General features: G+C 36.8%; 1 long non-coding RNA gene across 3 annotated transcripts in view; it reads left to right on the forward strand.

The window, feature by feature from the left end:
- The window catches only part of LOC105739457, a 573,543-nt gene that overhangs the window by 186,465 nt on the left and 361,445 nt on the right, over positions 1-25,633 (forward strand). For all 3 annotated transcript variants that reach the window (XR_004031269.1, XR_004031268.1, XR_004031271.1), the window contains one exon: positions 13,666-13,736. This is a non-coding gene — a long non-coding RNA (uncharacterized LOC105739457). The remainder of the gene's footprint in view (positions 1-13,665; positions 13,737-25,633) is intronic.

The raw sequence follows: 25,633 nt of genomic DNA on the forward strand, positions 1-25,633 counted from the left end.
CACTGGAGGTGGATTGGATTAAAATAGAGATCTTTTTAAAAACACTAGTTTCTTTGCCTTAAAAATACCCAGCCTGCATGAGTAACTGCAGTAAACATCTAGTATTCCTGGAGCATATCTATGTTTTCTGAACAAAGAAAAGACAACTTGTAAGAAAGGTAAAGAGAAGAGTGTCTCAGTGGTGCATTCGATTGAAACGCAGAAAAGAGAAACAGGAAAAACTAGGGCACTGATAGAGACCACAGCACAAATTTGCCTTCTGTGCGGTGATGGGGGTAATCAGTTTGCTAGAATAGCCAGCCAGGTGAAAAAGAGCCATGCTGCCGCCTAACAGTTTCCTGCAGGCTTTTTTCATGTTGCAGGCCATGTAATCTATGACTGAGCTTATATAAAACCTTGAACTTGGTTTTCCTGAATGGATCAAAGCATTGAAATCCTGACAGAGATAACAAATAATATGGTTCCAAGTTTATCTTGTGTATTAGCCACTGTTCAAAGAAAGCTTGAGCAACAAGTAAGGCTTCTCTCCCGTGAGTGATTTGGTGGTCTCTTTAGAAATTGTGACTGTGACTGAAATATTGTAATGCCTCATGTACACAGAAAACATATCTAATTATATCCCAGAAACATGTAGAATAATTTAGAATGACTTAATGGAGACCTATAGAATAATTTGATGGATCTCCTTTACTGAAAAATTTAATCAAATTTCACAACTAATCCCATGGATAATTTATTAATTTTTAAATAATATTCATCAGATTAGTTGAATGGTTTGGATCTCCTGTTCATAATTTTAATTTTAAGCCAGCTGTTTCTCAGGAGAGAAGACCAACAAACTAAACAAGGCAAGCTCACATTTAATGGCATACCTACCAGAGTTCAGAGGGTATGCTTTACAGAAAGCATTTGCACTTTTTCCTTTAAGAATTTTATTTTTCAGCTATTCTATATACTAATAAAATCAGAAAAATAGTACAAGTAAAATAACACCAATAGAAATACATTTCCCCCACAAGAAACTTTGCATATCAAAACCATAATGGTTCTTTTAGTGAGAAGAACATTAAATAACATAAGATGTGGTACATATATTGTCCTTTTTCACTTTTTCAAATGGCAGAATTTTCATTGATTCACTCTTATAGCACTGTGAGTTTGAGGTAGCAAAACATTTATGGTGGCATTTAAGATTCATATTAACAATATCTATGAAGATTATTCTCCATATGCTTTATGTTCATTTAATATATTGCATACGTAATTATATGATGATTTATAATGGTGCAGTCCTGTAAAGTGATTTTTCAGTCCTATAGCTTTTCAGTTGAGTTAGCCTCTAATTTGTAGAGTCCCTCTCCTTCCTGTATCAGTGGCTCCTGCATAAAACACCATTTCTCATTAAAGGTTCCCATTCCCTTTGGCAGTCAGGATAAAATCTCTAATCAAGCTCGAGGAAAGAGCCAGAGTTCAAAGATGTCATTGGGTCCCAAGGCTGGTCTTGTGTAGCTTGCTAAAGGTTCTCAGGCTTAACATTCCATCTGTGAAGAGAACTGTCAGGGTCAAATACTCCAATCAGCAGTCAAATAAAGCACATTAAATGAGTGAAAAAGGAGAGTGAGAGTTTTATAAAAGAGAACATAAAGCTTCAATACTCGTTTCAGTCTGTAATTTTAGCAATTGCTCCCCATGAGTACGTCAGGTTATGCTAACCTTAGAATTCCATTGCTTTTGGAAGCATCCACTTTTTACACCCAGTGACCTCTTCTTTTCACAATATATCATTCTTCATCCTCCTCGCCTCTTCCTTATCTTCCCCCTTCCTGCTTTCTCTTCTTCTTAGTACAAAGTTTATGAATGTATATGTAGGGTAAAATGATGTTACTCAACATATTCCTATGGGATTAATGCTTTCAGAGACTTTCTTTCTGAAAATTAATATCATTTCTGAGACAGTAAAAAGACAAACTCTTTTCTAAGACCTCAAGAGGACAATAAAAAGCAAGCTTGTATTTTGAGTTGGGACAAAATTCTACAAAGATGTATATTGCAGATGTCAAATCCAATATTTTGCTCCTGATAAGTATGTAGGACTCCCAGGAGTCTGTCTTGTAGGAGGAAAGAATAACAGGCTTAAGTCCCATGATGCAAATGTGAGAAAAGAATTTTGCCCATAATTTTAGCTTAACATTTGGAGAAGGAAGTTTCAATTTAATCTTAGAAAGTGGATTCTGTCTGTTCTCCTTTCACAAAACAGCAGTACCATTATGAATTACATTTGACTTCATAATGTCCACAATGAAGTTTTTTTGCTTCTGATATGTGCAAATAAAAACAAAGGAGATACTTTGCATTTTAGCACATTTGAATCTTTCACTCCTGAGGGACAGTTAATGCCCTTTTACAGATAAAGTGTGGCCACAATTCATGGGTGTATAATATATTCTAATGCTCACCATCAACACATTCTTTGTTGGAATGGTCTTGACTTCATGAATTTGCCAGATTATAAAATATTAAGGCTATCTTTGTTCACATGTTTCTTAAATAAAGAATATCAAACTACTTCAAAAAATGGCCCAGAATTTATTCATACCAGAATGACATCAGAAGGCATTTGACTCTTGCCGTCATGGTTTCTGATGTCAGAATCTTCAATGAAAGTATTCCTTTGTAAATCAGCAGTCCATCTATTACCCATAGTATTTGGATGAGTCAAATGGCTTGTTTATGACATTTGATGTTTTGTGAATCCTGCCTCCTGATTCACTTCAAGTACTTTATAATTATATTCCTTGAAAACAGATGCTTTTAATATTCAGCCTGAGTGTTTTAGAAGCTATACCAATATTTTGTTTGTGGTATTTTCTGATGCTCATAGCCAAAATATGCTAGTCAGTGTCTCAGAAGATCATTTTATTGTGCAAGAACCTGGGGAAGTTCAGCTTCTGAAGATTTTCCTCCAAAGTGAGATATCTAAACTCTATTGCTCTGTGGCAGAGGACCAGCTCTCAGCATTTTATTTCTTTGAATAAAAATTATGATAAGATTTTTGTCAGATACTGACAAGCAATTTCAGAAAATGATAATGTGGCTCTTGTCCTGGTTTCCCCTTCCTTCTGTTGGGCTGAAGAGTTTTCCTCAAGCCTTCTCAGGAAGAAGGCCCAATTAACATCACTCATTCTTTTGCCACTGAAACCTGCACAATGATTTGAAAAAAAACACCCCTAATTTGAAGCTGTTAATACAACTGTAATTTTATTTCTTGAACATTGCCTCTTATAGGGTACTGCCAATCTATGAAAACAAACCAGTAATAGCACCATTTGAAAACCACCCAGGGTCAATTGTCCTCTTTTCTTTTTTCTAAATAACCTATTAAAAGACTCCTAGCAGCTATAACAATAACTAAAGTACTAGCAGTGCGTATTATGCCTGGGTAGTAGTAGTGGTAGCACAGCACCAGTCCCAGAAATACTCCAAACCAATAGTCTAGCAATTTTCCATGCCCAGGGTACTCAATCTGAGAAACAGGTTGGCTGTTTGTAGATGAAGAAGTGAAAGGTTTTTATATCTATGATTTTTCAGGATGCAAAATTTTAAAGACAATTTCTGTCTACTACCATGAGATGCATAATTTTAATATTTGATTTCTGGAGTATTTTTGGCCTTGACATGAGACATATTGTGTGGATGTGTGCTGAAACTGAACTTAAGAGTGAGTTGTGCAAAGCTTGAAAACATATTGGCAAGGCATGTATACATTTGTATACTCACTTGTGAATTACCACAATTTGTAGGTACTGTTGGTTTGAAAACAATAATGCTGCTAGTAAATAAAACAACTATTTTTTCCTCTCCTTTCTGGACCAGTGTCTCTATCTGCTGATTTGGCTGTTTATATTGCTTAGGTGTTATGTTTTATGCTCTGATTACATTCTATAGTGTGCTTTTCTTTGGTTATTAATGTGACTATCTGATGTATGTTAGAAATTTCTTGAGGAAAGGAACAATGCCATGTGTTTCTCGGGTACTCTTTAATATTTGATATATTACAAAGCACATAGTAGATACTAAATAAATACTTAATAAATAAGTTAATTAATTCCATATTTCTAAGGTTTTACATATTAATGTCTCTGCACGAGATTTTACAATTTAGCTATTTTTGGTACATAATCTAATATTACCATCTGTCCTTTTAGGGCATTATTACAGAAAAAATGTATTGTCTAGAGTAGTTGGGCTATGCATTATTCTTAATCAAGTATTCTAATAAAGATTTATTCTGAATATCATTAATGGATTAATAATTTTCAAAAAATTTTTCTGCTATAATATGTATTTTAATGCTAAACCTAAATTAAACAAAGTTAAACCTTAATGACTCAATAGATACCTCTTGGGTCTAGGTTAATCAAACCATTAAAAGAAAGAAATATCTGCTGATAGAGATTTTAATTGTCAAATGGTGGTTAGGTAAGCTGCTAATTGTGTGAAATGATTAAAAAAGCTATTAAGTTATATGGAAGAGAAAACATCCAGAGGAATATGGCTGTATATTTGTGTTTATGTATGAATATATTCTGTAAAGTATTCTTAAAACCCAGAATGTCAGAATGGCACTCATCTTTAATATTGTTCGAGAGTAATTAATTAGCTGAAATTAAGAAGTTGCCTTGTTCCATCATGGACAGTAAACCTTTCTGTTGGTTTGTTTCTCCTCGTATCTCCCTTTATTTTGCACACCATATAATTCACCCATAATCTCTGCTCCATGCTTCAAAAGAAAAGGTGAAGGGTGGAAAAATACTATCTACTAACTTAAGTTTCCAGGGTTAAACAGTAATCCCTCTCTTCTCATGCTTCAAAAGAGCTTCCACATAAACGTATGCATTCCCACTGAGCCGGCTGCCCTCTAAAGTAGCTCACCCTCTTCAGAAGGAGCTACCTGCATCCCCTAAACATCTCTCCCATCTACATTCAAACTGTCCTTAGTCTCCTGAGTGACAAGGGAGAATCAAACTGAGTTGAGAATTTGTCCAACAGGACTACAAATTATCTTCAATATCTTTTTCTGACCACCCATCTTACTCCTAAGGGAACCCTTTATGAATGAAATTATCCCAGGAATTACTATCTCTGAAAGTGGAAATAACAGGAGGAGTATTACAATGCAGACATACACAGTTATTATTTGTAACATTGGCAGGCTAAGTCAAGGTTTTTTTTCTTTAAAGCATAGAGGGAGATGGATGTGTAATCTCATTCTGTCAAGAATGCTGAAGATTTTCATACATCACTGTGTTTCAAAATAAATTACGTGCATAGTAGTGCTACATTAAACCAACATTCAGCACTGAATGTTTCTTCACCATTGCGATGCTTTTTTATCTCTTGAAATAAGAAACACATTTAACTTGGTTTCTATGATCATCTTGAAAATAATGCTGTCTTGTTTTGGCATAAAGTAGAAACATATATTTTTAATCAAGAAGTATGCTTTTCATTGAGAAAGGGGGAGAGCCAGCACCTCGTGCTAACTTTAAAGTGGTTTTATAGAGTTGTGGAGGGTGGACATGGCCCACTTCATCCGTTGGTTAACATGCTCACTGCTGACATCAGGGCTGGCTTCAGAGGAATATTACTGAGTGAGGTTTCAGTCACTTCTGTCAAGTCTTCTCTCCCACCTCAGGATGAAAAGAGGGAAATGTCATTTCTTTTAAGCTTGGATGCCATGTTCAGACTTTTCCCACAGGCTTTATTTTAGACTTTTACCTCCTGCACTGCTGATGGGAAATTGCCAGTAGTGTTGACTGTCTCTCCTACCCCATCAAATTTTCTTTTTTAGCTAAATATGTACAAAAAGTTTTATTGAAACATGCCAAGTCACAGCTCGGTATTCCCTGATACTACACAAAATGAGTTGCAATAAAAATAGCACTGAAAATCTGAAATTACTGAATGCACCCATTTCTGCAGTTAAATATCATGAAAGACAGAAGGGAATTTACAATATGCTTCAAAGTGGGGGAAAAACACCTCTTCTCAGTCTAATAAAACTTAGTAGCTTGGGGTCACTTCCTAATAGGTGCCATTTCCTCTATTTTAATAAAGGTATTTTAGCACCTGAATTCTATGCCAGATACCATTGTCATTTTTTCCAGTGACTGGCTCAACTAAATGCTAGTGGGGGCCAGACACTCTTCAAACACTGCTGCTTAATGCCAAGCACAACTAACATGCATATGGAAGAAGCCAGGAAAAGCAGTAACCTCCCTAATTATAGCCAAAGGCTCAGAAGTCCAGAGACCATACAGAAACCTCTAGCTTCTGGGGTGGACAGGGGTCAGGAAGCTCCTCCACCACGGATCCCTGAATTGGCAGCTATCCTTCCCCACCCCATCAACACACAGTCATTTTTTGCCTGCCAAATCCTTGTCCAACCCCAATTCAAATCTATTTATACTCGCCTTTCCTATTTCTGGGCTCAGATGTTAGCCCATACGGTGTGTTGACCGGCACTAAATGTTACTGTGCGAGACCAGCGTTTGCCAGCTTCCTTGGTTGCTGACAGCAGGGAGACAAAAGTTCTGAATATTCGGAGGGACCTTAATCTTCTTAGCATAATCCTGGCCTCAAAGTGGTGGTAAGGTTCAACTTAAAAGCACCAGTCTCCTGAAATGGAAGAATTTAAGAGGTTAAGAGGTGATGCCAGCTGGACTCCTTCGGCCACAGTGATGGATGCCCAGCAGTGGTTCTTAAACTGTGGTGGATGCAAAAATCACCTGGGGAATGTGTCAGTGGTGCAGGTACTGGGCCTGCCTACAGAGAATCTGATTCAGTCAGACTGGGACGGGCCTAGGAATTTGCTTTGAGTAAGCACTACAGGTGATGGTGATGCAGGTGGTCTGAGGCTCCCACTTTGAGAAGCAATCCTAGGTCTACACTGCTTTCCCCCAGAATGCCAGGCCCTGTTTCAAGAGTAAGGGGATAAGCAACCCAATTTAAACACCTTAGTGATGGAGTGCTGCTTTAATTCAGATTTATTTAAAGCTTTGGAACACTGAACTTTGTTGTAGAAGCTTTACTTAAAATTCTGAGGTAGAATAACCTTTTCTGAGTTCAATTTTAACAAGGAAGGCTATTTGAAGACTGCAGTCCTCGGTTTGTGAGGTCTGAGCATAAAAAGAAAATAAAACCCTACAAGTTGGACCTTCTTATGTAAAACTAGACCTCATTCTTTTTAAAAGGTGTGACCTTGGATCATTAAAATTTTTCTGAAGAGAAGAAATCTGGGATAGATAGCTTTCCTGATAAAATGTGCAGTCGAAATTGTAAGCAGCTTACGTGGTGCTCTATCCTTTACGCTGTTTAAGGGAGCGCTTAAATGAAAAGGAATGTTTTAAACTTAACTCAGCTGAATTCCATGTAGAACAGAATAAGCAATCCCCAGGGTGCACAGCTTTTGATGTGTTCTTTTGCTTCACTATTTATGGATAACTTAAGAAAACAGTGCCACCTTCCATTTTGAGGGGAGTGGAGTAGGTGGGCGATTCTGTGCTGTGCAACCATAGAACAAAAGACATAGCACATTTAAATAAAAATAAAATAAGCAAGTATTATTCATACAACAGTGCCAAAAAGAGTGAGCTCTTTGTTCTAGTCATCAGAGTTTGTGGGTTTGGGTTTTCAGGGTAGAAAAACACACAAGTAAACACTTTTTTTAAAAAAAAAAAGGTAAATGGGTAAATAGAGGGGAAGATATTTGAGGATATGAGCAGGGCAAATAGTAATAAGGCTTTTAAAAAATCTTGTATTTGGATTAACTGTGAAACCTAATGATTGCTTTAGGAACTTCTGTGAGTATGAAAGACTAAGTAGGATTAAGTAAAATTGTTTCTTTCAGAGAAAAATAAGCATTGATTATTAGTGAGGGTATAAACTTACACGATGTGAATTTTCTTTTGTGGATATATGTAAAATATTAGGTAGCTGTTAGGCAATTGGACATTACAGGAAAAAGTCTTTTTAAGATAAAAAACAGTCAAGTATCTGTGCCAATCCATAGCTCTTTGTAAAGTATAATTCCCTCTTCTTGTTCTTTAAATACTCATTGGATTCACAAAACAATGGACGGTACCAATCTATCAATACATATATTACTCTACGTGATGAAATTTGGTCAGAAACAAAGGTATATCTGAGAAAAGAGGGCTGTTAGATAACAAAATGTTAGATTAAACAATAGCACGTTAACTAGCAATAAAAATATAAATCTTTTTTTAGTATAGTAATAGTGACTAAAGATTTCTGAATATCCTTATTAACAGAAATGCCACCCCCTTCCCACCATAGGGTGTTGAAAAACATGAAAATAAATGACCCCTAAATTTTATAGTACTTTCTAAGAAATATTTTTGGATGATACACTGTTAAAAATGATAGGAGCTTTTTATACTTGATTATAATCAAAATCAAACTCATTTCCTTCATGCAGTGTTAGCCTATATTTCTAAAGGCAATATGAACATAATTGCCAGTAGAGTCTGTCCACCAATTTATAGCTGTCAATAAGTTTTCCATTTTGATAGGGAATTTATAAACTCAACAGTTCCTAGTCATTGCAGTGATGTTGTATGTAGCACCTGGCATGCAGTATGCTCAGAGTAATGAGCCCATTCTGCAACTTACTCTATCAGAACTCTGCTATGGGCTATCACAGATATATAAAATATTTAAAGACACCTATTTTCCCCTCCATTTAGTGTGTATTATAAAATAGTTGGATACTCTACTAAAAGCATATCTCTCTGCCTTCATAAAGAGTTCTGGAAAGAAAGCAAAAGACATTTAAAGCATCAAAGAGGCTGATGAATAGGGATGCCAGGATATTCAAATACATTTAGAGACAGTATTGTCAAGCTTGTTTTCTGAGCCATGATACTAAAGATAGTAGGAGCCAGCAAAGAAAAGAACTCTGTAGAAATGCAAATCTCTTCAATGTTGAATCTATTAATCCATCGCACACTTTCTTCTGAATCATACTTACTCAGATGTACAGGCAACAAAAAGTATTTAGAATATTTGCATAATTTCAAACACCCAGTTCATAAATTATTTATTGGTTGTGGTCAAATGAATGTTAGCTATTTCATAATTATCTTTTGTGCAAAAGGTTGCATGGTTTACAAAAATATTTCAATGGCAATTGAATATCTCTAGCTTGCCTAAACAGTGCAAAAAAATAAATGGTACTTAATTATGTAGCACTGATGTACATTTTTCTCATGTTCAAAAACTCTGAGAAAAATTACACTTAATTTGTACATGTATTTTAAATGAACATCAGGTATTTACAATAAAAAACCCATAAACTACATTTTAAGATTAGGCCAAAGCATTAACAAATAACATGACAATATGTGATATGTCAAATGATCAGGCAACTATATGTCCTACAACTTAGACTCATAAATTCATAAATCCGTAGAACAAGAAATAGCTTCAGGAATCACTGGTTTGACATCTCATTTTGAAAAAAGCTGAGAAAATCATGACCATGGAATTTTATTGCCTTACCTGTGATTCAAGTGCCAGGACTCTATGGTTCTTGATCTAAACAGTTTTTTTCCTGCACCACATGGGTTCTATGATTTTAAAAATCATATTCCTTTTAATTATAATGATTAAAATCTTAGGACATTCTTGAAGGCAAAATGGCCACATTTGAATTTGCTAGACAAATCACAAAGACCAATATGCTAAAGCGAAGGGGTAGGTGGTATACCTTAAAGAAAGGATCTGTAAACGCAGGTTGTATCCATACAAGTTTGGTTCAGAGAAAGACAACAATTCAAAATCAAAATCAAAGTGAGTCTTTTCAAGGATATAATTTATATTATGTGACTAGTGGGCAGGTATTTTCTCTTTGGATGCTGGATTTTGGAGCTTTGTAAATTTTGCTTAAAGACAAGATATACTTCATGCTGAGAGAAGGAGAGATGGCAGGCTCTTACTTATGCAACAAACTTTAAAAATGCATTCAGCACCATGCTAGGTATGTGCATTAGTGGGCTAGGGCTGCCATACAAAATACCACAGTCTGGGTGACTTAAGTGACAGAATTTATTATCACACAGTTCTGGAGTTAGGAAGTACAAGATCAAGGTATCAGAAAATTTGGTTTCTAATGAGGTCTCTCTTTTCGGCTTGCAGATAGCTGCCTTCTCGCTGTGTCCTTACATGACCTTTTCCTCTTTTCCATTAGAGACTAGAAATCTCTAGTGTGTTTTTCTCTTCTTATAAGGACACCAGTCCTACTGGATTAGGGCCCCATTATTATGACTTCGTTTAACCTCAATTATCTCCTTAAGTGCCCTCTCTCCAAATATAGGCACATAGAGGTGAGGGCTTCCACGTATGAATTCTGATGGAGGGGAGAACACAGTTTAATTCATAACAGTATGGAATATAAAGATGCAGACATCATGGATCTGGATGTTGTAGTTTGATTATTAAGGTTTATATTTTCACCTTGTTGAGGAAAAAACCACAAATATTTTGGTAACATACAACAATAAACATTTACCTCTGTCTAATGTGTCTACAGGTCAGTTGGGACAGGTGTGCTTTACACATTTGATTTTAAAGAAGGATCAGGGATAGAGTTAGGTAGGAGAGGTACCTAGGACACAAAATTTAAGAAGGAACTCATCTCAGAGGTGTGCAAGTACAGTGATGGCATTCACAAGACTCTGAGAGTAAGTGCCTCCTTAAATTTTGCTTCCCATGCATCTCATTTGTCCCACCCTAGTCTGGGCCCTGTTCTGGACCCCAAACTGTGGAGGCAGTAGCCACTTGGAACATTTTCTTCTCACACTACAAGTCAGAAGCTGCTACAGGGGTGAAATACACAATGCCCCTTCAAGTCTAAGCTAAAACTAGCCTTGTCACCTCCACCTACACTAAATTGGTCAAACCAAGATCACGCTAGGTATGGGAATACAAAGAAACAAGACAGAAGGCTAGGCCCAAGATTGATGAGGTGGAGAAGCACAGTTCTCCCATGGAGATGGTGCTTTCATTATCCAGTGGTATATAACAAACCACCCCAAAGCACAGGAGCTGTAAGTAATGGTGATTTATTACTGCTTAGGATCTTGTGCTGACTGAAATCAGCTGGGCAGTGTTTTTGCTCCATGTGGTGTAGCTGCAATCATGTATATGCCTGCATTCAGCTAGGAGCTCACTAGAACTACAGCATCTACGATGGCTTCTCATCTTCCAGGGCCTCTCACCACATGATCCTCATAATTCAGTAATTTAGCGTGAGCTTTTTCCAGTCAAGTAAGTGACTTCCAACTTATCTTCCAGGAAGACAAGTCCCAAAGTGTAAGGGCTTATCAAACTTCTGCTTGCATCACACTTGGTGATGTCCCTTTGGCAAAAGAAGTCACTTGCCCAATATAAAAGTCAATATGGTAGAGGAATACACAGGAGCATGGATAAATGGAGTTGTGGTTCATTGGGGAACACCAATATGATGGCAAACCACAGATCACCCTTTTGTCCCTAATGATTCACATTCATTTCAGTTGTAAAATACACTCCCTTTCAAGATTCCCAAAGTGTAATCACATTTTGTTACCAAACACAAGCTTGAACTTTGTTTTAGTCTGTTTTTGATGCTGTAGCAAAACACCTGAGACTAAGTAATTTATAAAGAAATGTATTTACTCACAGTTCTGGAGCTGGTAAGTTCAAAATCAAAGCTCCAGCCGGTTGGTATCTGGTGAAGACTTCAGACTCTGGTTCCAAGATGGTACCTTGAACACTGTGTCCTCACATGGCAGAAGAGACAGAAGGACAAAAAAGGCCTGAGTTAGTTCCCACTAGCCTTTTTAAAGGCACTAATTCATTCATGAGGGCAGAGCCCTTATGATTAATCACCTGTAAAGACTCTACCTCTTAATACCTTCAAAATGGGGATTAGGTTTCAACATGAATTTTGAAGTGGACACAAACATTGGAACCATCAAAAACTTCTGAATTTTGCCAGTTAAATCAGGTGTTGGTACAATGAGATGTCTCAGATGTGGTGCCTTATGTGTAGCTTCTTAGATATTGTTCCTCAGGCATGACTTCTTGGATAGCAAATGTTTGAAAACTAAAAAGATAGGTTATTTGCTCCATACATACTTGATGCACAGTGGGACAGGATAAGCACAGTAGAGATTCTCGTTTAAAAAGAGGCAGAATTGAAGGCACATAATAGTATTGTCCATGGCAATACATTTAACCAATCCTATTGGGTAAATGTCTTCAGTTTCCCTTGTTCTGGGACTTTTCTTTGATTAAAATTCAATTATGCATATTGGTCATGGTTCTCCCACCCATTACTCATGGCTGCACACTTTTGACTCTTAGCTTCACCCTCTCAGCTCTTGGCTTTGCTTTCTGACTTATCTTTCCTTATCCATGAGGAATGACATATATTTGCAGCTGAAAAAAATTTCCAGCCTGTTTCCTGTCTGCAGAAAGCTGGGGGCCCAGGTACATCTTTCAATTTTAAACTATTTCTAACAAAAACTGCTTCAACTCCTTTGAATACCTTACGGGTTTTCTATATATCAAACCATAATTTACTCAATTAGGTTGAAGCTACACTCATACATCTCTTCAAGACCAGCTCATCTCTACTGGAGGTGGCCTGCTGTGGAACAACACCCTGAGAATTCTCAGATGCCATATAGGTCTTTAAATCATTACCTTCAATCTTTTGAGGTTTCAACAAAGGATATTACATCTTCATCTTTAATTTGATCTTGATCCCAAAGTCATGTTTTTTGGTGGCACTCTGGATTTTTTTTTTTTGCCCTGAAATAGTTTCTTAATTTTTTTTTCCACCTAGAGAAGCTGAAAATAAGAAAGATTTCCATTTTTCCACTCATGGAGTTCTGGATTGGAAATATCCTCTCTAAATTATGCTTGGAAATCGACCAATTCTATCTTTAGTTCAACTATCTTTTACAGTACCTTATCAGAAGAGGCTAAAGGAATCAATTGACATATTCAGCATTCTACCTGGAAATATCCATAAGTTTCTTAAGCATATTTTCTATCTTCAAAGTTATCACAGGCAACAATCTCATTTATCTTTCCACTAACAAAAGGTTCTTCTTTCTACAAGCTTCATCCACACTTTCTTAATTGGTTTCCAAGCCTCTACCAAACAATCTCTTTGCTGCCTTCAGGCCTCTACTCATTTGCTGTTCCCAAGGTCAATGCCACGTGTTGTAGTTTTTGTTATATAGAATTCCATTTCTGGCACCAATTTCTGTATCAGTTATACATTGCTGCAGAAAAAAAAAACATCCAAACCTATAGCTTAAAAAACAGTGTTTATTATTTCTCATGATTTTTTGGGTAGTTCTTTTGCTTCATATGATATAGCTGGGTTCACTCAAACATCTGCTTTCAGATGAGAACTCAGTGCCAGGAAGTCTAAGATGGCTTTTCTTCCTTTTGGGTTTCTCACTGGGTATGTAGCCCCAGTTTCTTTATGGTATGATATCTGTATGGTGGCTGCCTTTCATGGGGGAGAGTTCTGAGAGGAGACATGCCAACATACAAATGTTTATCAAGCTTTTGTTTGTATTACAGGCAGTTTTGAACATCTGGAGGCCTGATTTATTGGAGATTACAAACATACAGTGTAACATAGGTGTGGAGAGGTAAGGAAGTGATTATCTGCCAATCAATAATTCCATTTAACACAACTTATGAATTATGTTGGTTTTCAAAAAGCTTTTTCTGCCATTTTCATTTTGATCATTTTACTCCTTGTTGTTGGGAATTGGTCTACCTTATCAAAGAAGATAAAATTTTTATAATAATAAACCACCAGTCTGTGCTTAGAGGCAGGAAGTCTTAGGAAATCCTTTCCTCTCCTTTCTTACATTAATACACTCCAGGCTGTCTTCTCTTAGTTGCTTTGTGAGGCAAAGGAAAATAAAGGTGATGAAATGCCAGTCACTAATTTGTACTCAAGCAAAATATTTGGTTGAGAGAGAACTTAAAAATTTAACCACAACAAAACTTGTAAGAGTTTTTGTCTTAAAAATAACTTAATTCTCACAATGGATATCTTTGGTGCCCTCATTACATCCCCTTGGCCGCATATGCTTGTGGCCACAATTGCATTTCATGGTTGGTTTCTTGTAAGCCCAGGCATAACTTCTCTCAGGATGGTGGTTTCCTATCATAAGCACTTGGTTGGTATCTTTCAGCTTATATCCTCTGGGCTTTCTCAGCTATGCTGGCATTTCACCTGTGGCCTGAAATGAACACTGCTAAGTAGTGTGGAGTATTTTAAAATGGAAAATATGGCCGGGCGCGGTGGCTCACACCTGTATTCCCGGCACTTTGGGAGGCTGAGGTGGGCGGATGACGAGATCAGGAGATTGAGTCCATCCTGGCTAACACAGTGAAACCCCGTCTCTAGTAAAAATATGAAAAATTAGCCGGGCATGGTGGCGGGCGCCTGTAGTCCCAGCTACTCGGGAGGCTGAGGCAGGAGAATGGCATGAACCTGGGGGGCGGAGCTTGCAGTGAGCTGAGATCCTGCCACTGCACTCCAGCCTGTGAGGCAGAGCGAGACTCCGTCTCAAAAAAAAAAAAAAAAAAAAAAATATATATATATATATATATATATATATATATATATATATCGCCCCTGGGGACAAACTGTAAACAGTGAGAAATAAGAGCTGCCAACTCCTCTTCTTCAGGTGGACAATGTTGTAAGGCGTTCTGTATGCTGCTTAGAGGTCTGAGCAGACTTGAGGCCTTACAGAAGCAAGGTCAATAATAAGCTCTTACATTTGCACTTTTCCTGCCCTGCCTCTCCCCACTCCTTCATTCCTGCTTACTGAGATGACCCCCAAACCAAGCCACATGCTCTTACACCCTTGTCTGAGGCTCTGCTTTCAGTGGAACAAAATTAAAATATTTTCCACAAATACATAAAAAGACCAATAATTGGGTGATTTTTAATCAATTTAAATTTAATTTTTAAATTTTTAAAACAAATCTGTCATCATTTCTGTTGCTATCATTTTCATTATCATCATAACCATTATCATCATCTTCATAACTCATGGAAAAGTAAATAAAATACACAAAAATATTTAAAGATCATATGTAAAGAGTTTTATGTCAGACTTGGAGGCTTAGCAAATGGCCTTTTATTTTGGGGAAATCAGAAAATAGAAGACCTGCAAGGGACATTAGATTAAAACTTGTGTCTGACTTCGACTGGAAGAGATTAAAAAAAGGGAAACATTGCTTACATAGAAAACATTTGCCCTATTATTTGCTGTATCTACTGATGATGTATATTTATCTCTGATGCATATTTATCTGCTTGATCTACTGATGATCCTAGTATTGTAGGGAAAAAAAAATAGGGCAATTCAAAAAGGATATTTAGATACAATCATTATCTAAAGCTCTTAATCACAATAAATGTATTAAAAATTTTGAACTCCTAGGAGTGTGATGATAAAATACATGTTATAGAACTCTCTCCAATTATGTTGTAGCTAATTTTTTGACCTAATTCTTACCCAGATATTCCCAGATACATGACAAAATTTGGGCCTCTTTATAGTCTTTCTCCTGATACGATATTAAGGCAACAGCCCTAACATTGACATTATCTCTATTGTGGCTTATTATTAATTCAGGAAATGTGATCATATAATTAATGTATTTCTAAAACTAACAAAGCTTCATTGTAATCTGCTTTCAGTGTCATCATAATTTCAAAACATGTTAATGAAAGGTACTGTGGTATAAATGGTAAATTTTGACCAAAAAAATTCAAAATCAACCTCTGTGCTCTAATGGGAGAAGGTAGGACTTCCTAAGAGTTTTTGTTAATACGTTAAATACTACATTTCTTTTGAACTTCCCCAGTGCCTTCTTATGGTAAATAGCTACTTGAACAGAGGTATAGTTTCTATTCCTGTTAAAGTATGAGTCATATCAAAATCTAATCAAGTAAGTGAAAGGTAAAAATGTCATCACACTTCTAAAATTGCTGTCAATATTTCACACCTGTATGGAAAGCAGATAGATGTCTAAGCAGCAGCTTGATAACATTCCAAACTCTAACCTCTAATTAGCTCACCTTTTGAATTATTAGCGAGACTCCACTGCGACCCATGCAGCCTTTGGCAGGGAGCCTGACAACAAAATGCATGTTTAAAATACCAAGGAGGGGGAGAAGTGCTATATTATTTGGCACAAATATTATCATCCACCTGTGAAGAGGGAATATGCTTTTCCACTTTGCTTATTATAGATGATTTACTAGTTATATGCTCTTGGCTTCATCTCCATAAATTATACTATAATCATTCAGCCTAAGGGATAATGGTAAAACTATGGTTGATATACTCAATACAGTAGGGAAAGTTAATTAAATTAGATAAAAATATTTCAATGATATTTACATGCTCTCAATATTCAGAGTCTGATACAATCCATGAAATTTGTACAGAAGAGTCTATAGAGCATACAGTTTGTATTATGAGACTAAAGCTGACTTGGACACATCTGGAACTTGGAACAGAGAAAATCCATGTCATGTAATAATTTGATAATGCAAGTATTTGAGGATTTAGTTTGTCTCTTGATAAATGAATAAGGAGGCTTCACTACAAATACAGTGCGAGAAAGTGGTGGTCACTAAAGTTTTATGAGGCTGATTATTTTAAACAGCTTAGAATGATAAAATCACTTACTTGAGGCAATGAACATCAGGTAAGTCTTTTTGTAATATTTTTTCTTCAAAAGTGACTGGAACGAATTTTTTTTTATTTTTCCACCAGTAGTAATTCTTTCGTTAATAAATCTATTAAAGGAAATCTAAGAGTATCTATTGTATTGAGAAAATCTTTATTATGAGTGCTAGAGATTCAGTCATATACCAAATATTAATACTCTAGTAACAAAATGTTTTACTAGTAATTATGAACATGATTAGAATGACAACCCCAGAGAAAACTAGCAAGGTGTTATTTTGATAGGTTTCTTTGAAAGGAGGAGATGATGTAACCTAATATATTTTATAAGAAATGATACAAACTAAAACTATATATTCCTTTTATTCTCCCTCCCCTTCCCTCCCCCCCTTCTTCCCTCCCCCCTCCCTCCCTCCTTCCCTCCCTCCCTCCCTCCTTCCTTTCCTTCCTTCCTTCCTTTCTTCCTTCCTCCCCTCTTCCTTCCCCTTCCCCCCTTCCTACCTTCCTCTCTCCCTCCCTTCATTCCTTCCTCTCTTCCTCCCTCCCTTCATTCCTTCCTCCCTTGCTCCTTTCCTCCTTTCTTCTCATCCTCCTTCCCTCCTTTCCTCCCTCCCTTCCTTTTATTGTATTACCTATGTAGCAATGATAACTATTATTATGATCATTTCTTTTTCTTAAGATTTTCCATTTTAATTTTATTTATTTATTTTTATTTCAATAGTTTTTGGGGTACAAGTGGTTTTTTATTGCATGACAAGTTACATGGTGTTGAATTCTGAGATTTTAGTGTACTGGTTACCCAAGTAGTGTACATGGTACCGCATATGTAGTTTGTATCCCTCACCTCCTCCCATCCTCCCCCTTCTGAGTATTCAGACTCCATTATACCACCCTGTATGCCTTTGCATACCCATAGCTTAACTCCCACTTATAAGTGAGAATATGAGATATTTGGTTTTCCATTCTTGAGTTACTTCACTTAGAATAATGGCTTCCAGATCTATCCAAGTTGCTGCAAAAGCATTTTTTTCCTTTTTATGGCTGAGTAGTAATCCATGGTGTATATATACTACATTTTCTCTATCTACTCATTGGTCAGTGGGCACTTAGGTTGGTTCTATATCTTTGCAATTGTGAATTGTGCTGCAGTAAACATATAATGTACATGAGTCTTTTTCATGTAATGACTTCTTTTCCTTTGGGTAGATACCCAGTAGTGGGATTGCCAAATTGAATGCCAAATTGAACAGATCTACTTTTTGTTCCTTAATTAATCTCCATACTATTTTCCATAGAGGTTGTACTAATTTACATGTCAACCAGCATCATACAAGTGTTCACTTTTCCCTATATCCATGCCAACATCTATTGTTTTTTCAGTTTTTCATAATGGCCATTGTTGCAGGAGTAAGGTGATATCTCATTGTGGTTTTAATTAGCATTTCCTTGAGGATTAGTAGGCTGTTGAGCATTTTTTCATATGTTTGTTGGCCATTTATATATCTTCCTTTGAGAAATGTCTACTCATGTCCTTTTCCCACTTTTTGATTGGATTATTTGTTCTTTTCTTAATGATTTGCTTGAGTTCCTTGTAAATTCTGGATATTGCCTTTGTTGGATATATAGTTTGCAAACATTTTTCTGCCATTCTGTGGGTTGTCTGTTTACTCTGCTGATTATTTCCTTTTCTGTGCAGAAGCTTTTTCATCTAATTAGGTCCCATTTATTTATTTTCGTTTTTGTTGCATTTGCTTTTGGGGTTTTAGTCATGAGTTCTTTGCCTAGGCCAATGTCTAGAAGAGTTTTTCTAAGTTATCTTCTAGAATTTTTATGTTTTCCTGTCTTAGATTTAAGCTTTTGCCCTATCTTGAGTTGATTTTTGTATAAGGTGAGAGATTGGGATCCAGTTTCATTCTTCTACATGTGGCTATTCATTTTTCCCAGCAGCATCTACAAAACAGGGTGTCCTTTCCCCAATTTCTGTTTTTTATGCTTTGTTACAGATCAGTTGCTTGTAAATATTTGGCTTTATTTCTGGGTTCTCTCTCCTGTTCCATTGGTCTATGTGCCTACGTTTATACCAGAAGCATGCTGTTTTGGTAACTATAGGCTGGTAGTATAATTTGAAGTCCAGTAGTGTGATGCCTCCAGATTTGTTCTTTTTACTTAGGATTGCTTTGGCTGTTCGGGCTCTTTTTTGGCTTCATACGAATTTGGGGATTGTTTTTTCTAATTCTGTGAAACATGCTGTTGGTATTTTGATAGGAATTGCATTAAACTTGTAGATTGCTTTGGATAGTATGGTCATTTTCACAATTTTGAGCCTTCTAATCCATGAGTATGGGATGTGTTTCCACTTATTTGTGTCATCTGTGATTTCTTTCTGCAGCGTTTTGTAGTTCTCTACTTGTAGGAATTTTTCACTTCTCGTTTAAGTATATTCCTAGGTATTTTATTTTTATTTTTTGCAGCTGTTGTAAAAGAGATTTGTATGTCCTGCCTCCTGAAAAAAATAGAAAATCCTTTTTTTGGTTATATGCTGAAGGACAAAAATTGCTGAATTTGAGGGAAAGGGACAGAAATCATTATAAAAATATAGTCTGTGAGATGAGTTAGAAATATTCCTTTACCCATATATGATTTCAGAATTACAATATGAGAGGTTTTGTTGTTGTTATTGTTTTTGTTTTTCTAGTTCAATCACAAGGTTATATAAACACTTCTGTCCTCTGTTCTGGGACTCTCTCTTAAGAGAACCCTGCTCCTCATGTATCAAATCTGCAGATACGTAGTTTAAATCCATTGTTTTAGAGTGAGATTGCCTGGCTTGCTTACTTCCTGAATCTTTTTTAAATTTGCTGCATTATATACTCTTCATGGTCCCAAAACATTTCATGTAGCCTATATTTCACTATTTCTTTCTCTAGAGCACTTGTATCTACCATTTCACATTGAAAAGATTGTCACAAATTAAAAAAAAAGTCTAGTATGAACACGACCAGTTAAAGAACATGATTTAGCTAATGATGTTTAAGAATATGACATCTACTTTAATGGGTAAAATAACATTATACTGCTATTAGGTCTTTCTATATTAATCTGGAATTTAAAAGCATTAGGCTTCATTGAGATTTCCTCCTTTTTAGAAGAGGATTGACTGACTTTTCCCAAAAAGCCATATTCAGTTCTAAGTCTTAGGCCTTTAAATGGCATTATACCCATGTTATGGTTTCTAAACCAAAGAATTTCTCTTTTCTGCTAACCTCTTGAGGTCACAGCGGTGGTTTGAAGTCTGAGCAGCAATTCTGTTCAAAGAGTAACTCACAGCAGGGTGTGTGCAATAAGGGTATTCGTGATTCCAGTATTCACATATATTCCATTTTGCTTTTTAGAAAGTTTGGTTCTGAGGCTACTACAAAGGCAACACTCTTGAAACACGTCATTTTCCATACCTCCCTCTACTGAAAGCCTTATATAATGACATTGGAGCTGTATTACTCAAATTTTCATTGCTACAATGTCATTTGAGAACACTCATTGGAGTCCTTGATCCCTCATGTGCCCTTTGCTCTAGAGTGCTGTCCATTCACCCTTGAGAAGGGGTTCAAGGGTCACTCATTGAAAGGAGCTGGAAGATGAGATACTCTTCAAGCCAAGGACCATCCCTTCAACATGGACATTTTTCTGAGTAGTGGGTAGAATATAATAGGAGTTGTATTTTGTAGAGTGGAATTAAGAGCATGAACTCTGATTCCTGACTGCCTGGATTTGAATCTTTTCTCTACCACTTATTCGTTGCTTGAATTTAGGCAAATTTCTTAAACTCTTTGTACATCAGTTTCTTCATCTATACTAGCATCATAAGAGTGATGTGAGATTTAAGTTAATGTATACAGTGGCCAATGTCTAACACATCACAGTGCTGTATAACTCTTATCATTATTAGCATTGTTCTCATCAGAATATGTATGTGCCTTTCTTAGTGTTTCCCAGATATTCAATGACAAATTTATTTCCATATCTGATGAAGTTCCCAAAAATCTAGGACTAGGCTTTATGCAATTGAAAAGGGAGAGGAAGAATTATTTTATTAAGATTGCTTCTACTGCTGATGTACCAGGTCAGCAAATAGTGACATAAAATATAGATTTTTTAAAACTTAAGAAGTATAATGGATTTTTTTTTAAGTTTAGCAAACATATATTGTGTTCACTGTGTATAGGACTACTGCTATTGCAGGGGAGGCAGAGCAAGATGACTCAGATAGGAATTGTTGTCAGTGAACTTACAGAAAAGTAGGAAGGTATAATGTATAAAAGCAACAATAATATGAAGGGAAAATTATGAATGCCTTCAGAAATAATTCATTTTATTCCTGTGGATTTAGAAAAGTGAGAGTGAGTAAAGGGCATGTTGGAAGTGTGGGATTTCTTGGAGGAAATGGCATTTAAGATAGTCCAGGCTGAATACAATTCCTACATATGGAGAAAAAGAACTCTGGTCATGAGGAAGACTGCTGGAACAGTGGCTGGAAATATAAACTATGTACTTAGACCATCAGCTTAGCTTACTTGAGCCAAGATCTCTGATGAGAAATAAGTTTGAAGTGGTAAGCCAGAATTAGATCATGAATTGATCTGAATGTTAGGGTAAAGATTTTTTGTTTTGTTTTGTTTTGATCAACATTAAGTTGTATACAACCAAGTATGAAGCAAGGTATAACAATGAAAATTAGCACCTTTGCTTTTAAGAATCCTACAGTCAAGAGGCAGGATTAAAAATATACACCAAATCAGCCGGGCACGGTGGCTCACACCTGTAATCCCAGCACTTTGGGAGGCTGAGGCGGGTAGATCACCAGGTCAGGAGATCGAGACCATCCTGGCTAACATGGTGAAGCCCTGTCTTTACTAAAAATACAAAAAATTAGCCGGGCATGGTGGTGGGCACCTGTAGTCCCAGGTACTCCGGAGGCTGAGGCAGGAGAATGGCGTGAACCCGGGAGACAGAGCTTGCAGTGAGCCGAGATCATTACACGACACTCCAGCCTGGGCGACAGAGCAAGACTCCATCTCAAAAAAAAATATATATATTACATATATATGTATATGTAATATATATATGTATGTATACACACACACACACACACACACATACACACATATATATATATATATATATATATATATATATACACCAAATCATTCTTGGTCACTGATTCTCCCAATATCAGTAGACAGGAGCAGCCCTGGTAATGCCAGATGCTTCCACGAGGCTGGAGAGAGAATTAGTTGTAATAGCCATGTCCCTAAGGTCAGCTGCTCATCCTTGGCTTTTTGATTGGCTATATCCTCTGAAGCCTTTGTGATTTCCCATCTTTCTCTTTCAAACCGAATGTGTCAAAGCCTTAGCATTATCCTGAATGTGGAATTTTTCTTGACTCTGCCTTGTACCTCTGAAGTTACACCCTAGTACCGTTTGTGTGTGTCTTATTGTTCTTGGATGCCATCAACAGCACAGCTACCTCACAACTTGGGTTACATTTATGATGGTCTCCAATAGAGACCACACTTGGGTTTACTTATTTGGATGAGGATATGTTTTCCATTCACTCATTTCTCTTTCTCAAGATTTTTGTATGGCTTCTTTAGGAAAATAATTTCAGCATCATAGGGAAAATGGACAGAAGGAAAGTCTAGAATAAGGTAAACCTGTTAGAAACTCTTGAAGAAAGTCAGGGGGAACTGACCTCGGATTGAACCAGGGTGTAAATGGCAGAGGAAGAGGGATGATGGAAAGGAGAGAATAGATGCTAGAGATGTTGCAAAGGAAAGGGTAACAACCAGTGCAACCGGTTGCCAGGATTCAGCAACAAGTTGTGTAGAAAAAGGGAGGGTGAAGGTGATTTTGAGCTAGAGTAAGCAAAATATGCAGGGTGGAAGGTTTTGCTCTTAAGAGAATAAGGAAAATAGGAAACAGTATAGTTCAGTTTTGAACATATTGAGAAATCTGATGAATAACCAGTTGAAGATCACTATTAAGCATTTGGAAATAAGGATCTGTAACTTCAGAGGGAGCTGGCCTGGAAATGTATATTTGAGAATTATTTGAGGTATTAGTTCATGTTGAGATGAAATGATTGCCTAGAAGGTAATTTTCCAAGGAATGAGTTATTTGGCGAATATGATGAAATTAGGAAATAGGAGGATAAAGGTGAGAGAGATAAAGAAGAGAGAGAGAGAAAGAGAGAGAGTGAGAGAGAGTAACACAAAAGTTAGAAGGAGAAATAACAAGGGCACATCCAACTTAGTGATAATGAAAAGTTCATTAATACATTTTATTAGTCAAAGTTCTCCAAAGGACAGGATCAATTGTGTGTGTGTGTGTGTGTGTGTGTGTGTGTATATATATATATATATATATATATATATGTATATATATTATATCTCTATCTATCTATCTATCTATCTATCTATCTATCTATCTATCTATCTATCTATCTATCATCTATCTATATATTCCTATAAAGAATTGGCTTACATAATTATGGACGCTGACAAGTCCAAAATCTGTAGGGTGAGCTGGCAGGATGGAGACCCAGGAGAGTCAATGTTCCAGTTTGAATCCAAAGGCCATTTGCTATAGAACCAGGAAGGGCCAGTGATGTAGACACAGTCTGAAGGCAGCTTGCTGGAGATTATCTCCTGTCTAGAGGGGATTCTGGTCTTTTTGTTCTATTCTGGTCTCCAACTGCTTGGGTGAGGCCTGCTCACATCATGGAGAGCAATCTGCTTTACTCAAAGTTCATTGATTTAAATGTTAATCACATCCAAAAACACCCTCACAAAAATACTTAGAATAATATCTGGGCAAATATCTGGCATTCCATGGGCCAGCCATGTTTATACATAAAATTAATCACCAGAAGCTCACTTCTGTCAATTGGTCCCACACACATCTCCTTATACCATAATTAATCTTCAAATGAAAACAGTAACAAGGTTATACCTCTGCCTGACATGATACGACTATCCAGCATACAACCAAAAATGCACTAACTTTTTCCCCAGAAGAGAATACAAAGTTCTTGACTATTGTTTGCTCTTCTCCTTGATATCCTGTAACTTAAATACCATGATACAAAGTCAATATATTTTATGTTACATGGTATTAATACACACACACACACACACACACACACACACACACACACATACATATTTATTACAAAATGAGGAGGGAATACTGTCAATTACATTTCTCCTTCCTGTAACAGGTCATGTGGTCATAGCTGGTATTTATAACTACCTTCTTCCATTCTGTATTCCCTTTGCCTTCAGCAAGCATCTCAGCTGGATGTGGCTTTTTAACCTGGTGGAGTTACCCAAACCTTCATTCCTGAAGGGTCTGGGCCATGCCTAGTACTGCCTGAATCGTGTTGTGGTTTTCCATTGACCTTAACCACAGGGAATAATAATACTAAGAAATGGCCTAAGGGATTTCCTGTATTCCAGACATACTTTTTCTTACTTCCATTATGGAATAACAGTTCAATTTCTCCTTGGTAGTCAGGATCAGTCACCACAGATAGCACAATAACTCCCTCCTTTGCTTAAGGTGTAAGGAGTCTAAAGTGGATAGGTGGCAATCCAGTTCAATTGAATCATCATTTCATCTCTTGGTGGAAGCATTCCTCCTTTTGGAACCAAACTCTCTAGGCCAGCAGAGCTTAAGGTTGCAGGGACAGGAGGAAAACTTTTTGCTAGTAAATCACTAGGATGTAGAACTAAGAACTCTTGGTCAGCAGAGTCTAAGATTGCAGGGATAGGAAGAAAAAAATTGCTTGTAGATAGCAAAAAAAAAAATTAATAGTGTATCAATAGTGGGTGGCCCTACTTTTATTTCCATCTCTCGATCCCTGGACCCATGAATTCTGGCTATGCGAGAAACAGCATCATATATTGGATGTTGATTCAGACCACATACAACCCCATGGAGCTGCAGCTGATACTTCAAAAGGTCATTCCACTGTTTTATCAAGCCAGCTTCTTCAGGACAGTGGGGAAGATGGTGAGTGACTGAATTCCATGAGCATGAGCTCATTGCTTCACTTCATTTCTGTGAAGTGCGTTCCTTGATTAGAGGTAATGCTGTATGGAATACCATTGTGGTACATAAGACATTCTAGTCCACAGGTGGCAGTGTTTGCAGAAACATTGCATTCAGGGAATTCAAATTCATATCCAGGGTCTATCCCATAAGACAAAAGGCTGCCTGTTCCATGATGAAAGTGGTCCAACGCCTTTAACCTGCAACCAGGTAGCTGGTTGATCATTCTGAGAAAAAGCACCATATTGAGAAGTGTTGGTTTCTGCTACTCTCGTGATGTACACCTTCAAACACTTTTAGACATTTTTGAAATTTTGAAATGCTGATGTGATACACTGTCTTAAATTTCATCTTGGAAACCCTGCTTGCAAACCCATATTGTTCCCAGAGTAATCATTTTTCTCTCCAATTTTTAGTTAGACAACGAGGAAAACTTATTAATACTTTCAGGTCATCAGATTGCTTAATATCTTTCACCATAATTAGTAGTTCTTAAAAAGTTATATATAATTGCAAAGGAAAGGAAAGTGCTATAGGGAAGTCCCAACGAGAGCAATCAGACAAGACAAAGAAGTAAAGGGCATCCAAATTGGAAAGGAAGAAGTGAAATTATTTGCAGATAATGTGACCTTATACTTGGAAAAACCAAAAGGTCCCACCGAAAGAACTATTAGGACTGATAAATAAATTCAGTAAAGTTGCAGTATACAAAA

Source organism: Nomascus leucogenys, chromosome 2, assembly GCF_006542625.1.
Source record: "Nomascus leucogenys isolate Asia chromosome 2, Asia_NLE_v1, whole genome shotgun sequence".
Lineage (NCBI taxonomy): Eukaryota > Metazoa > Chordata > Mammalia > Primates > Hylobatidae > Nomascus > Nomascus leucogenys.